The sequence below is a fragment of the Colias croceus genome, chromosome 13 (assembly GCF_905220415.1).
Source record: "Colias croceus chromosome 13, ilColCroc2.1".
NCBI lineage: Eukaryota > Metazoa > Arthropoda > Insecta > Lepidoptera > Pieridae > Colias > Colias croceus.
In genome coordinates this window covers 10,692,834-10,704,896 of record NC_059549.1, presented here as the reverse complement: position 1 = coordinate 10,704,896, position 12,063 = coordinate 10,692,834, and the positions used below count along the sequence as shown (strand labels likewise).

The 12,063-nt window shown below is 31.7% G+C and overlaps 1 protein-coding gene and 2 long non-coding RNA genes across 4 annotated transcripts in view; 1 reads left to right on the top strand and 2 right to left on the bottom strand.

Moving 5' to 3' along the window:
• The window catches only part of LOC123696686, a 114,785-nt gene extending 113,753 nt beyond the window's left edge, over nt 1-1,032 (bottom strand). For both annotated transcript variants that reach the window (XR_006752113.1, XR_006752112.1), the window contains exon 1: nt 921-1,032. This is a non-coding gene — a long non-coding RNA (uncharacterized LOC123696686). The remainder of the gene's footprint in view (nt 1-920) is intronic.
• The window catches only part of LOC123697070 (syntaxin-binding protein 5), a 220,656-nt gene that overhangs the window by 196,496 nt on the left and 12,097 nt on the right, over nt 1-12,063 (bottom strand). The window lies entirely within an intron of this gene.
• Nucleotides 1-12,063, top strand: part of LOC123696688 — a 62,831-nt gene that overhangs the window by 43,926 nt on the left and 6,842 nt on the right. The window contains exon 2 of the long non-coding RNA XR_006752115.1: nt 3,766-3,840. This is a non-coding gene — a long non-coding RNA (uncharacterized LOC123696688). The remainder of the gene's footprint in view (nt 1-3,765; nt 3,841-12,063) is intronic.

The following is a 12,063-nucleotide window of genomic DNA, read 5'->3' as shown; positions in this document are numbered from 1 at the left end:
CATATTTACATAACAAATGCCAATCATACGTCATCATTTCCCCACAAACTCATAACCTTGACCCGTTTGGATCTTCTCCAAGCGATGATGCGTGGTCCAACTTTCTCTTTTTCTTATCACGCGGTCAATGACACCAGTTATCTCAACATGGACAACTGTTGTTTGTGTGCGTTTACACACAAGTATGTAACACACACAGGGACAGACTTACGCACACGCACGGCAAAATATTTTTTTCTTCATGGCTATTTGCCAGAGTCGAGTAATATTATTTTCAATTATTGTCACGAAGTTTTTTTTTATCTCCCCGTGAAATTATTGTCGGTGGGTATCTATTGGATTTAATCGATTTGTTTTACCGCATCTTTTATGCCTTGCTAAAGCTGAATATAATTATTTTAACTAAAATATTCATGAACGAATTAATGTAAACTATTATAATATCTAAGAAACCTGTTCAATTTGTAGAGAATGTTACAAAATTACTTACCAAACTTTGTTGTGTAAAAACAATAATGATTCAAGTAATAATATTAGTAACATGTTTAGCTAAAATCAATTTTATTTATAATCCGACCACAGCCTTGAAAAATGCATGTAAGATACCGGTCAAGTGAGAACTCAAGAACATCGTCCGACTAAGTTTGTAAAGTGCATCTTATAATTATTAAAACCAATGCCAAAGTTAATACAGTATTCGATAAAAAATTTAATTGAGGGTTAAATGAACTCAAATAGAGAATTATTATAAATTATTAATTGAGAAATAATCAAATTACTGAACTGTATTTAATCAACAAACGTATTAACCATTTATAATTTAAATTTGCTAAATGAATAAGAATAAGAATCCATAATGCGTACAAATTAAAATCCAAAAATTCGTAACCATAAAGAAAGTAAAATAAAAAAAAACTTACAATAGCCATAGAGCACACGAATAGCTCGATCGTACTTGTATCCGGCCGGTTAGAAAGTAAAAAGAAAAAAAACGTTCGCAGTTTAAAAATTAAAAATCAGGACACGTTCACAGTATTCATTTCAACTTCTAACAATGAGCACAACTTCATCAGGAAGAATTAATTAAAAGTTTAAAAACGCAAAATTTAAAACGATATAATTTTAACGAGTTCGTTAACAAGCCCCGATAATATCTAGTTAGTTTTAATTAACATGTTTATCAGCTGTGATAAATTTTGATAACGCAATTTCACTAATTATGTACCACAAACAACGCTAGATTGATTTAGTTAATTTTGATAATGTAAACGCGCTTTATCAATCACTGTAAATTGCTTTAAAATAATTGGTTCTTATCAATTATTATTGTATTTATTTATTTAAATGGTCTCATTATTTTTTTAAGATAAAAAGATTTATAAGGATTAATAGAAAATATTTTTTTGTTTCTTAACAAAAAAATATTTTTGATGTGCTCACATAATAAACAACGTGGAACGTGCATTTATCCACAATAAGCGACATCGATCGAGATCTCAAAAATAATGTTTTAATTTGCCAAAATCTTGCAGTTTGCTTAAGAAGTTTTTGAAAAAATATACACTATACAGATATACTGACAAATAAAATTTAATGATATCCTTACCATAAAATCATTGAGTATCAATTATTGTAATACCAGGTTGAAAAGCCAATAATACTTTAAATAAATACGATAATATAACAGTCGCATTGTTTGCTTTCAATTATAATCTTCAATCATGAATTTAATCCAAATATTGATATAGTTTTGTTTCAATAGTTAATTAATTAGTAGATCCCTATTATAATTGAACCAACAAGCGTTTATTTGCTTTCTAGTCTCAATAGGTTTAAGTACTATTATTATAATCATATCATAATAATTTTTAAAATAATTTCGTGTAACTAATACCTTTAAATTTTAATTGTTCAGTGAACAAAAAGATTTATTTCTTTAACTCTTTCATATGACACACATAAATATTTTATTTTTGGTAAAAATGACGCACTCATCGACAAAAACCTGAGAATACGCTAAAAATCCGAAGAATATAACAAAATTTTCAGTCTTTGTGCTGCATTTAAAATCCGTAACAACCTCTGTAGTAATAACTAGTAATAAAAAAAAACAAGTTGACATAAATCCAAAATTGGCGTGACGTTCCATTTTCAATTTTGACATTCGCGCGTAAATTACTTTTTTCATAATCACAGGCTTGGGTCACGACAATAATACGGCCGGATTCGAGGTGTGGGGCAGATAGCGCATCCACACGATCGATACACCGCATAGCAATCTTTTACATTTCACTTTTAATAAATTAGTTTTCGTTCGTGCGAGGCGATATATAAATTAAAAATTCACGTGGATGTTTGATTAACATCTTTGAATTTTTCGCTTTTTCTGTTGATAAAGTTTACTAAAATAATGAAATTGTTTCATTAACAGGCATCTTGTCTACCCTTTGCATGCACGAGGGCCTTCCTACATTTAAATTTGTTGGCGAAACACCAAACTACCGCCTCACTAGTTAAACTATTGTACAAGCTATCAGGAGAATTGCATTTGTTGCACTTGCATACTAAAAATGAGAATTAGGGGAAATTAGAATAGGGTTTCTGGGTCATCTTGAGATACTCTCGTTTCAGAACTTAATCTTGGATTTGTCAAGCTTCGTGAGAACTGAATCACGGTAATGCGAGAGATATTTTGTTGATTACTAAACCTAGCGAATTGGAATGGCTGACCCGTAAAACAAAATCAGAATTATGCATTTCTGCTATCATTGTTTTTATTATAACCACAACATATTATATTCATACAAAACATATCATAGTATTTTAGAGCATTGTTTATGCGTCATACAATTTCTAAAACGAGTAATTATTTATGAAATTAAATTATTGCTACACTATAAATTCTATAGTACATCCTATTAAAAGCCTACTCGTATAAATCTAAATCTGTACGCCTACGAAATACAATACGTACCTATAGATGAATTAATATCAACATACATTAGCCCATTCTCCCCTCAAATTATACCTGGAACACTCAAAAGTCCCTTATTTCCCCACAGTCGCCAGCATTGCCCGTTATCCCCACTTAAATAGCATTTAATGATACCATTAACGTGGGCATGAAATAGCTGTGATATATTATAATTATTATAAATGCCGCCAAATTTACATTTCGGCCATGATGCAGGTATGGAAATTTCAGTAGCCAAAGAATTTAAAACACAATGAAATACTGCCTACGGATATCCTCTATAATAAATTATTATCATAAGAGGATTTTTAAATCTGGAAAAGATGCTTATTGCTTGATAAATAGAATATTTTATTATTCTTTAAATAATTCTTGTTAAATAAGCTGCATCTAAAACTATATACGGAATAATAATATTCAGACTACATTCTGGTTAGTGTCAATAAATGTTATTTGTGTCAATAAATATTGATACAAGCTTCGCTGACCGTATTGTTTGCTAAATATCACCATTATCAACGATAACATCTCAGTTAGCTTTTACAGGTTGTATAGGATCATATCTCTGTGATAACTGATTAAAATATTTAATGTTAATTACATTAAACTAAAAGGTGGATTAATTGAAAACTTGTTGTTAAGACTACGATTCGTTGTTATTATAGGTAGTATAACAGTATCTCATTACGCTTAGACAAATGGGTTATGAAATAAATGAAACTACATTTTAAGTCACATAAATTAAAGATTTTTATGGGATTTTCATTGCGATTTATTCATTATTTTTTCAGTCGCAGACCTGTTGCCTCTGTATGGTTGCGTCGACCTTCCACCCTATCGGACCATGAGACTGTACTTATATTCAGGTAAGCTATGCCATATAAAACATCTCTTGTGAACTCTCTTGGCTGGAAGCGATTAGAACTATTGCAAATATCGTATACATTTAAATGTCCATAAAAATGCCATTTCAAATTCCAGTAACGGATATCGAATGCTCTAGTGAACAAATCATTCGATCGGAAAACGATCGGGAGGTCCCCTCCGGAGGGACTCACTCCGCAGTTATATTTATTGATTAACTCAATCTTTTTGCATATTATATTTTGAACTAGCTGTGGCCCGCGGTTTCACCCGCATTGCTCCGCTCGTGTTGGCCTTAGCGTGATGATATTATAGCCTTCCTCGATAAATGGGCTATGTAACACCGAAAGAATTTTTCAAATCCGATCAGTAGTTCCTGAGATTAGCGCGTTCAAACAAACTCTTCAGCTTTATAATATTAGTATAGTATAGATTAGTCCATTAAGGTTTGCGAAGTTTGTTTTTGTTTCTTTGGGTCTTTGTTTATTGTAACTTAGTAGCTTCCCATTCTGTAATCATTGAATCTAAAAGCCTAATCCTTATCTGGGTTAAAATCAACGCTGTCTGCTTGTATATAATTAAGTATTCAAAAACATAGCGTTAAGTCGATTGCTTTACTTTCTTTTTGAGATCTAACTGAAATGGTATTTAGTATTTACTTTTAAGGTTATTTTCAAGTTCCAACATTTATACGCTTGTGTGTGTTAGCTTTGTCTTATGATTACGTAATGTGTTGGTCATTAACTTTGTGTGCGTGCAGGGTAATTATTATCAGCCAACGCAGCGTGTTTAGAATTATTTCTTTAGATAAGTACTTGCTAAATACTTACGAAGAAACTGAATTGAATCGCTTGATTATTAAATCATAATGAAAATGAGTAAAACAAATTGATTGAATATTTACAATTACTTACTTGTAATGAAATGCCCGTCTTGTATAATCAATGATCACCTACAATCAGAATCAGTGCCGTCTTTACCATAGGGGCACAGGGGGCCAGTGCCCAGGGCCCCCCATCGTCAGGGGGCCCCCCTGGAGGAGATATAGGACTGACAATTTTTCTCACATAAATCTCAAAATATTTTATTAAAAAGCAATACAGCTTTTTAATGCCAGAACGTCAGATCATTTTCAGATTTATTCGAATCAAAACATCTATGTTATTACATGGAATAATTCGAGTGATTCGAACACCATTATAATTAACTTATCAGACATTTACTCGAATTATTTATTTACTTATTAACGTAATATAATATATTTTTACTTGAATTATTTTGAGATTTATGAAAATTACTAACAAGTCTAAGTTTACAGAATAGCATACAAGGGCGTTGTGACAAAACTTTAATCTCTGGGCCTCTAGACAAGTGGCAGAAACGCTAGAGAATAGAATCCACTATTGATACTAATTGATATAAGCTTATGACGTTTTGCTAATGTTTCGGTCACACTACCAAGGACAACGACGACCACGACCAAAATTCCCATCCAGCCGAAATTTGGTGAAATTATTAAAAACACAATCTATACTATGTTTTTTTGTTTGAACGCGCTAATCTCGGGAACTACTGGTCCGATTTGAAAAATTATTTCGGTGCTAAATAGCCCACTTCTTTGGCAAGATTATAAGATACCAAAATCGTTGAATTACTCCATGACGTTACGGTATTGTTATGATGCGACCTTGAAATTTTACTCTCAACGCGCCTAAAGAAGTTTCACTTCAAAAATATTATATTAAAATTTCCCGACCTTCTGTTACTACGAAAAAATTTTTTCCTAAAAGTCAAAATAGGTTTTTCGTGATTTTTACCGAAACGGTAAGTTTTATCATATAACCACTTTTACCCAAATTGTAGATCATAAAATTATCTATACAAAAGAATCAATACATTATTTTCCTAAGATGTAGCTTCCTACCATTTTCTAAGATATAACGATTTATAAACTCATCCCATCCTTATAATATGCACACGTTTCTTAAATCACTTCACACCTAAATGATTTTATGATTCAGTATAAATCGCGAAATCACCTATTTTTTTATTTATTTATAACCTGGAATATGTTTTTTAATTCACGTACCGGAATGACAGTTAATTTTGAATTTTATTTTTAGTAATCCTTATTCCTTTGAACAATTTTACTAATTTTCTGCTGGATATGAAATTTTGTAGTTTTAAAGGTCCTAGAATTTAGTGAACTCTGTTCACACCGGACCATTTCTATACGAGTAGATGACAAGCGTTTTGACTTTTGCCATTTGCCTAGGCTTTGAATAAATTATGTTAATAACGCACGCAATAATTTTGATCAATATGAAACGGCTACGAAAGAAAAAATCCAGATGCAAATTAAACAGATAAATTTGAATGAGAGAAAGGTATAAATTTATAAAGAATAGAAAAAATTCGATCACGAGGCGGGACTCGAACCCGCATCCTTCGCGCCATTCCGGGGCGGATGCTTGACCAACTCAGCCACTCGTGACCCGCCGGAGCAATCGAATTTATTCTATTCCTTCAGTTTTATGTGTCTTAAGGGACACACCGCACGCCATCTATTGAGATGATTTAACAACCATCTCAACCAATATGAAGCACTTTTCAGTGAATACAATATTGTAACGAAGGAACACGACCTTTTTTGTTGAATTTATATTTTATTTATAAAGCATTTGAGTGCCATAAAACCTAAAATATAAATTCAAAGAGAAAGGTTATTTGAAAAAGTAATTCTTAAAATATTTCTGGTCTCGAACCCCGGACTTATCGATTCGAAGTCCGAGGTCTCACCACTGAGCCACCACTGCTCTACAACATGCTCTACAACAACAGTAGCGTTTCAAATGAATTATATAAAAAAAAAATAAGGAAAAAAAGTTTCCTCAAAAGACCATAATATTATAATACAAGATTGGTCATAAGTAACTTTTTTGTAAAATGTATAAAAAAATGGAGCAAAAATTTTACATAGAAATTTTCTTTAAGTTTTCTTATTACTTCTTTAAGTTTCAATTTAGGGCAAAAACATATATAATTGTGGGAAAAAATTTGCGTACCTAGTTTGATTTCTTTATATTTCAAAGGGCCCCCAATTCTTGTGTGCCCAAGGGCCCCGGCATAGTCTAAGACGGCCCTGATCAGAATACCTTCAACAAATCAAATAAACTTAATTTTACTATTATTGCATTATATTTTTGAAGTTTCACTTCTATATCGGGGTCGGAAAATAATTTAGTGTAACATTTTTTCGTTACGCGTGACATTTTTCCGTTACGCGCCATCTTTTCTTATCCCTACCACGCGTGATTCGACGTATTTCTGTAAAGTTGAATATAAGTAGGTAGTAAATTATTTTTTGAAAAATAAGGTCATAAAGAAGTTACCTGTGTACACTAGTACACGCACACATTTTTTTTTTTCTAATTTACCTAGTAATTAAATTAAAATCTACAGCAGTGTTATAACTTATAACTGACAGACAAATTCCAACTTATCACAAAATATTCACGATAACGCAGAACGCTAGAAATGAAAACTACAACGATATTTCAGAATTTAATTTCAAAGAAGTTAAATTTAAACAGTATGCAGTATTTCGTGGAAGACTCAGAAGAGTATTATAAAATGGGAAAATTATTAACTTTCATAGTATTTCATTTTAACGACACAGTTCCTAATTTCGAAATTAGGTTTATAACTAACGTCTAGCCCAGACTGTCAGTCTGTTTACTTTCCCAGACAAAATATTTTAATCTATCATAATGAAATTTAATATCCAAGAAATTAATTTTTATCGTAACTAAAATTGGTATGATATAACAGATTATGTACCCTCTATCCTCTATATAATATAAAATACTAACTGTGCTCCGCGGTTTTACCCGCAGTGCTCCGCTCCTGTTGGTCTTAGCGAGATGATAATTATTATATAGCCTAAGGCTATATGTATATATATCATCATCACCTATTTATCGAGGAAGACTTAGCCTTCCTACATATTATTTATAGTATAGATTATTCAAAATTAAGATGACCATAATAATCATGGTCATTAACAAGGCGCGATCACACGGCGCTGTTCACAGATGGAGCGCGACCCGGCCTTCACCGGGCCAGCCGGCCTTGCGACCGTGTCACCGGTCCATATTGTCTTACCGTACATTGCGACCAACGTATCGTGTGGACTGCGCTTTACTTTTATTTTTTGTAGTTCTATTTAACACGCATATTTTAGTTCACCTGTTTGTTAATCGACTACCTACTTGGAATTTCATGAGTTTCAAACTGAAACATTTATTTATTCAATTAGACTTCTTCTAGAAGCACTTTGGAATTTTTTACATTTAACAACGATTCGGAAAACTATATCTATGTCTATCTAACTATAAATCGTGCTTTAATAAGTTTATCTTATAAGCGTGTTTTATAGTTATTTAAACTATTTTTCTTTTTGGAAATTCTTAGCTATCTGTGCTTATGTTTTCTTCAAAGTTTTCTTTTGAATTGGAAACGTCTAACACATCTATAGTTAACTGTGGCTACTAGTTATAATTTTGAAATATAAATGTAAACATTATTTATCTGTGGTTAATAGTTTTTAATTTTAAGCGACTTTACAAAGTCAAGTAGCGGGAAAAATGTTTCTAGTAGGTACTCGATAGCAAAGTTAAAATAGAGTATTAAGTTTTAATTCAATTTTCTTAAATTTAAAAGCACTTTCATCAGTTTCTGTCGTCTTAATTAAGGGTAATTGTTAAATAATTACACTTTTGATTATTATTTCATTTGTATTAACTAATCGTGATAATTCTGATTATTTCATTGAGACAAGTGATTTATTTGTGGATTATCAACTGACTCATCACCTTATATATTCTTACTCATTATCTTAACATGATAAAAAGTTGTAAACTTTAGAAAAATGAGGATTTCTAATATATAATATTATAGACCAAAATGTCAAAGGTTTGCACACATAAAGATAGAAAACAAATATGACTTTGAAGATCTCATGTAACTTTTAGGGTCGTGAAGAAATCTTATTCCATTGAAGCGTATCGAAATTCCGATCATGAAGTAGGTAGTACTTCGGCTTGACTGGGATAATTTAATTAGATTCATTCCCCCATTTAACCTCAGTCCATTGAACTTCTCGAAATTTCTCGAAATAAATGTCTTCGGACCGTTTTTATTATGTCCAAGTATTTATTTTATTATGTCCAATATGTTATAAATGTATCTTAATAGAAACAGGTACAATATAAAATAATAGAACAATAACTTTCAATCTTTTAACGAGTAACATAACTATTTATGTGACATCAATATTTCGGCTTTGTACTTTAATAAGGCAAACAAGTTGGCCCTTAAATGGAAAACATGGTTTATTTCGTTAATAATTTCACAGCATACGTAATTATATTAAAATTTACTACATACCTAGTATTATAATTTCCAGCAAGTAAAGCGCTATTTACACCACATACACATTCCTGCATTCATTTAGAAGCAGTCACTGAATTACGGACCCTTTCAGCAAACTTGACGGAGCGTCGCCAAAGGTTTTAACATTCTATGAAGATTTTATCATAAAACTACGCTCCAAGACGGTTTAGCCTATTCAGAGTGATGATATAAATACATATTTTAAGATAAAATCCTCCAAGATGGCTCACAATAAACTCTCTAAGCTCTCTTACGTAATGTGCCACGAACGGTAGCTATTAATATTATTAAAAATGCAGCAAGTTCGTCGGTGAAGGTTGGAATATTGAAACAGCTTTAATAGAATCTTAAATATCTTTAATGTACAGAATAAGCTATTCGATAGTATCCCGTGGGGTGTAGCATAGATGGATATTATAAAGGGTGAAGTTTTTGAGTTTGTTATCTTTTACTCAAAAACGCCTGATTGCATCTGAATACAAGACACAATAGGGTTAATTTCAGATATAAATTCAGACTGTATAGGTACTACAGTGTCCAGTTAAATGTGTAAATATTTGAGTTGGAGTCCGATAATTTCAACTAATAAAACAATACTTCAACTACGCACATGCTTCTACAATATTCTGTTTGTGAAATAAACATCTGGTGATGTTTATTATAATTACCACATAAAATGTATACTTTAATATATTATTCAATACGTAATTACTGTGAAAATTGTAAAACAAAATGAAAAATAGTTTCAAATAATAAGTAGTTAGGTAGTTAACTGTTATTCAGTTACAAAATAATATACATATTTATTTTGATTTTTAATTAAGTTAACATCATCCCACCATTTTTTTATCTATACTAATATTATAAAGCTGAAGAGTTTGTTTGTTTGTTTGTTTGAACGCTCTTATCTCGGGAACTACTGAATCCGAATCCGATTTGAAAAATTCTTTCGGTGGTATATAGCCATTTATCGAGGAAGGCTATAGGCTTATAGGTATATCATCACGCTAAGACCAAAAGGAGCGGAGCACTGCGGGTGAAACCGCGGGGAACAGCTAGTTTATTATATGAATAGGACGAAATGACTTTTTCGTATAATATACCATGGACATATTATTATGAAAAATATACATACCTCATGTGTTTATTATTCGTTAGGAAAATCCCCATACATTCCTGATTTATATTTGATTAGGAACAAATTGAATTAACGTGTTGCTGGCAACATGTTGCTAGCAACACTGTGTTACAGAGTTGATAATCCATCAACGTATAAACAAATTTTACTGCAACATTTAGTGTTGCTCAACAACATTTTATCATGATTATGTTGTTAGACAGCATTCGATTACAATAAGTAAATAAATTTAATTTGTAACAGCCCTAGCAAATTAGGTAAGAATTTTGCACGTTCTGTACTATTTTTTAATTACGCATGTGCTGTGGTTAGATAACATGCCTGATGCCATACTCCAACTATACAGCTTCCAGTTACATACAGATCTGAATCTGATTAATCAAATACTAACGTGACACCAACTCAATTAACCACTAATCGATTAAACACAAACCGCAACGTTTAATGAATGGGAACAAAAAGACCCATTATTAGTTGCTTCCCTTACATTTATAGACCTGCATGATTAGTACAAATTGGGTTAGTCCCTCAATGGTACTTTTGTAGGTTATGGATGTTTCGTCGCGGTCAGTTTATTGATGGGTGACCGCGTTCAATCTGTGAAGGGCACGTACGGTCCAGACTCGTAGCTGTGATTAGGTCGGTTTGTTCAACTTCGCAAATAAATGATGAAGCAATTTTTATTACATTTTCACAGTTTTCCCGACTGAAATAAATCAATTCAAGCAAATTTGTATAGTCCATGGAAGATACATATTTACCATGTAAAATTACATTAACTTATGTTATGTAATAAGTAGGCTACTTACCTATATTAATTCGTTTAAGCCAAATTACTTCAGTAAAATCTCTAAAGTACCGATATTTTATAAAATCACAGCCATGACGTCTTAAATATTACATTCTAACGAAAACAAAATAAAATATAATAAAACAAAAGAATAAACTTCCGAATTCAAAAATAGCATTCATTAATATTTCTTAATGTAAAATTTCTCCTCTATTATAACGAATATCACGTCTTACATACGAAAACAGAAGTGCGAGCGAACATACATATACATAGCTCGCTTGCACGATTCGTTCCACGCAAAAGCATTGAGCGCAAATTAAATCGCTCGTAAGGTTTTCGATTTGGTATATCACATTATTCCGATGGAGACGGAAGTAATCGTATCGTTGCCGTTGCGGATAACGGTGTCGGTTTCGTTACGGTATGTTATGCGGAAACGGTAACAGAATGTGTGAGGATAGATTAAAGATGTTGGGGAATGTGCTCTTATCAGTAACTTCTTTTCCTTAACACCCGATTTGGATTTTGCGAATACAGAGTTCAAATAAGGAAAGTAGCTTTGAATTTTGCTAGTGAGCTCACAACTACTAAGTACTAACATCCATCTATACATAGTCACAAACGTTTGTAATATATGTGTAGTATTAATTGTGACGTTACCAGTACAACGTTAACATAATTGCATATATCAATGAATAGTCATTGATATATGCAATTTTTAATCAATAAACATAAAAATTAATCAATTAATGAAACCCAAAGCCAAATAAAGCCTACCAAATAACTCAGTTTACAGAACACTATAAACAATGACATTTATAACCACATAACATTCCAAAT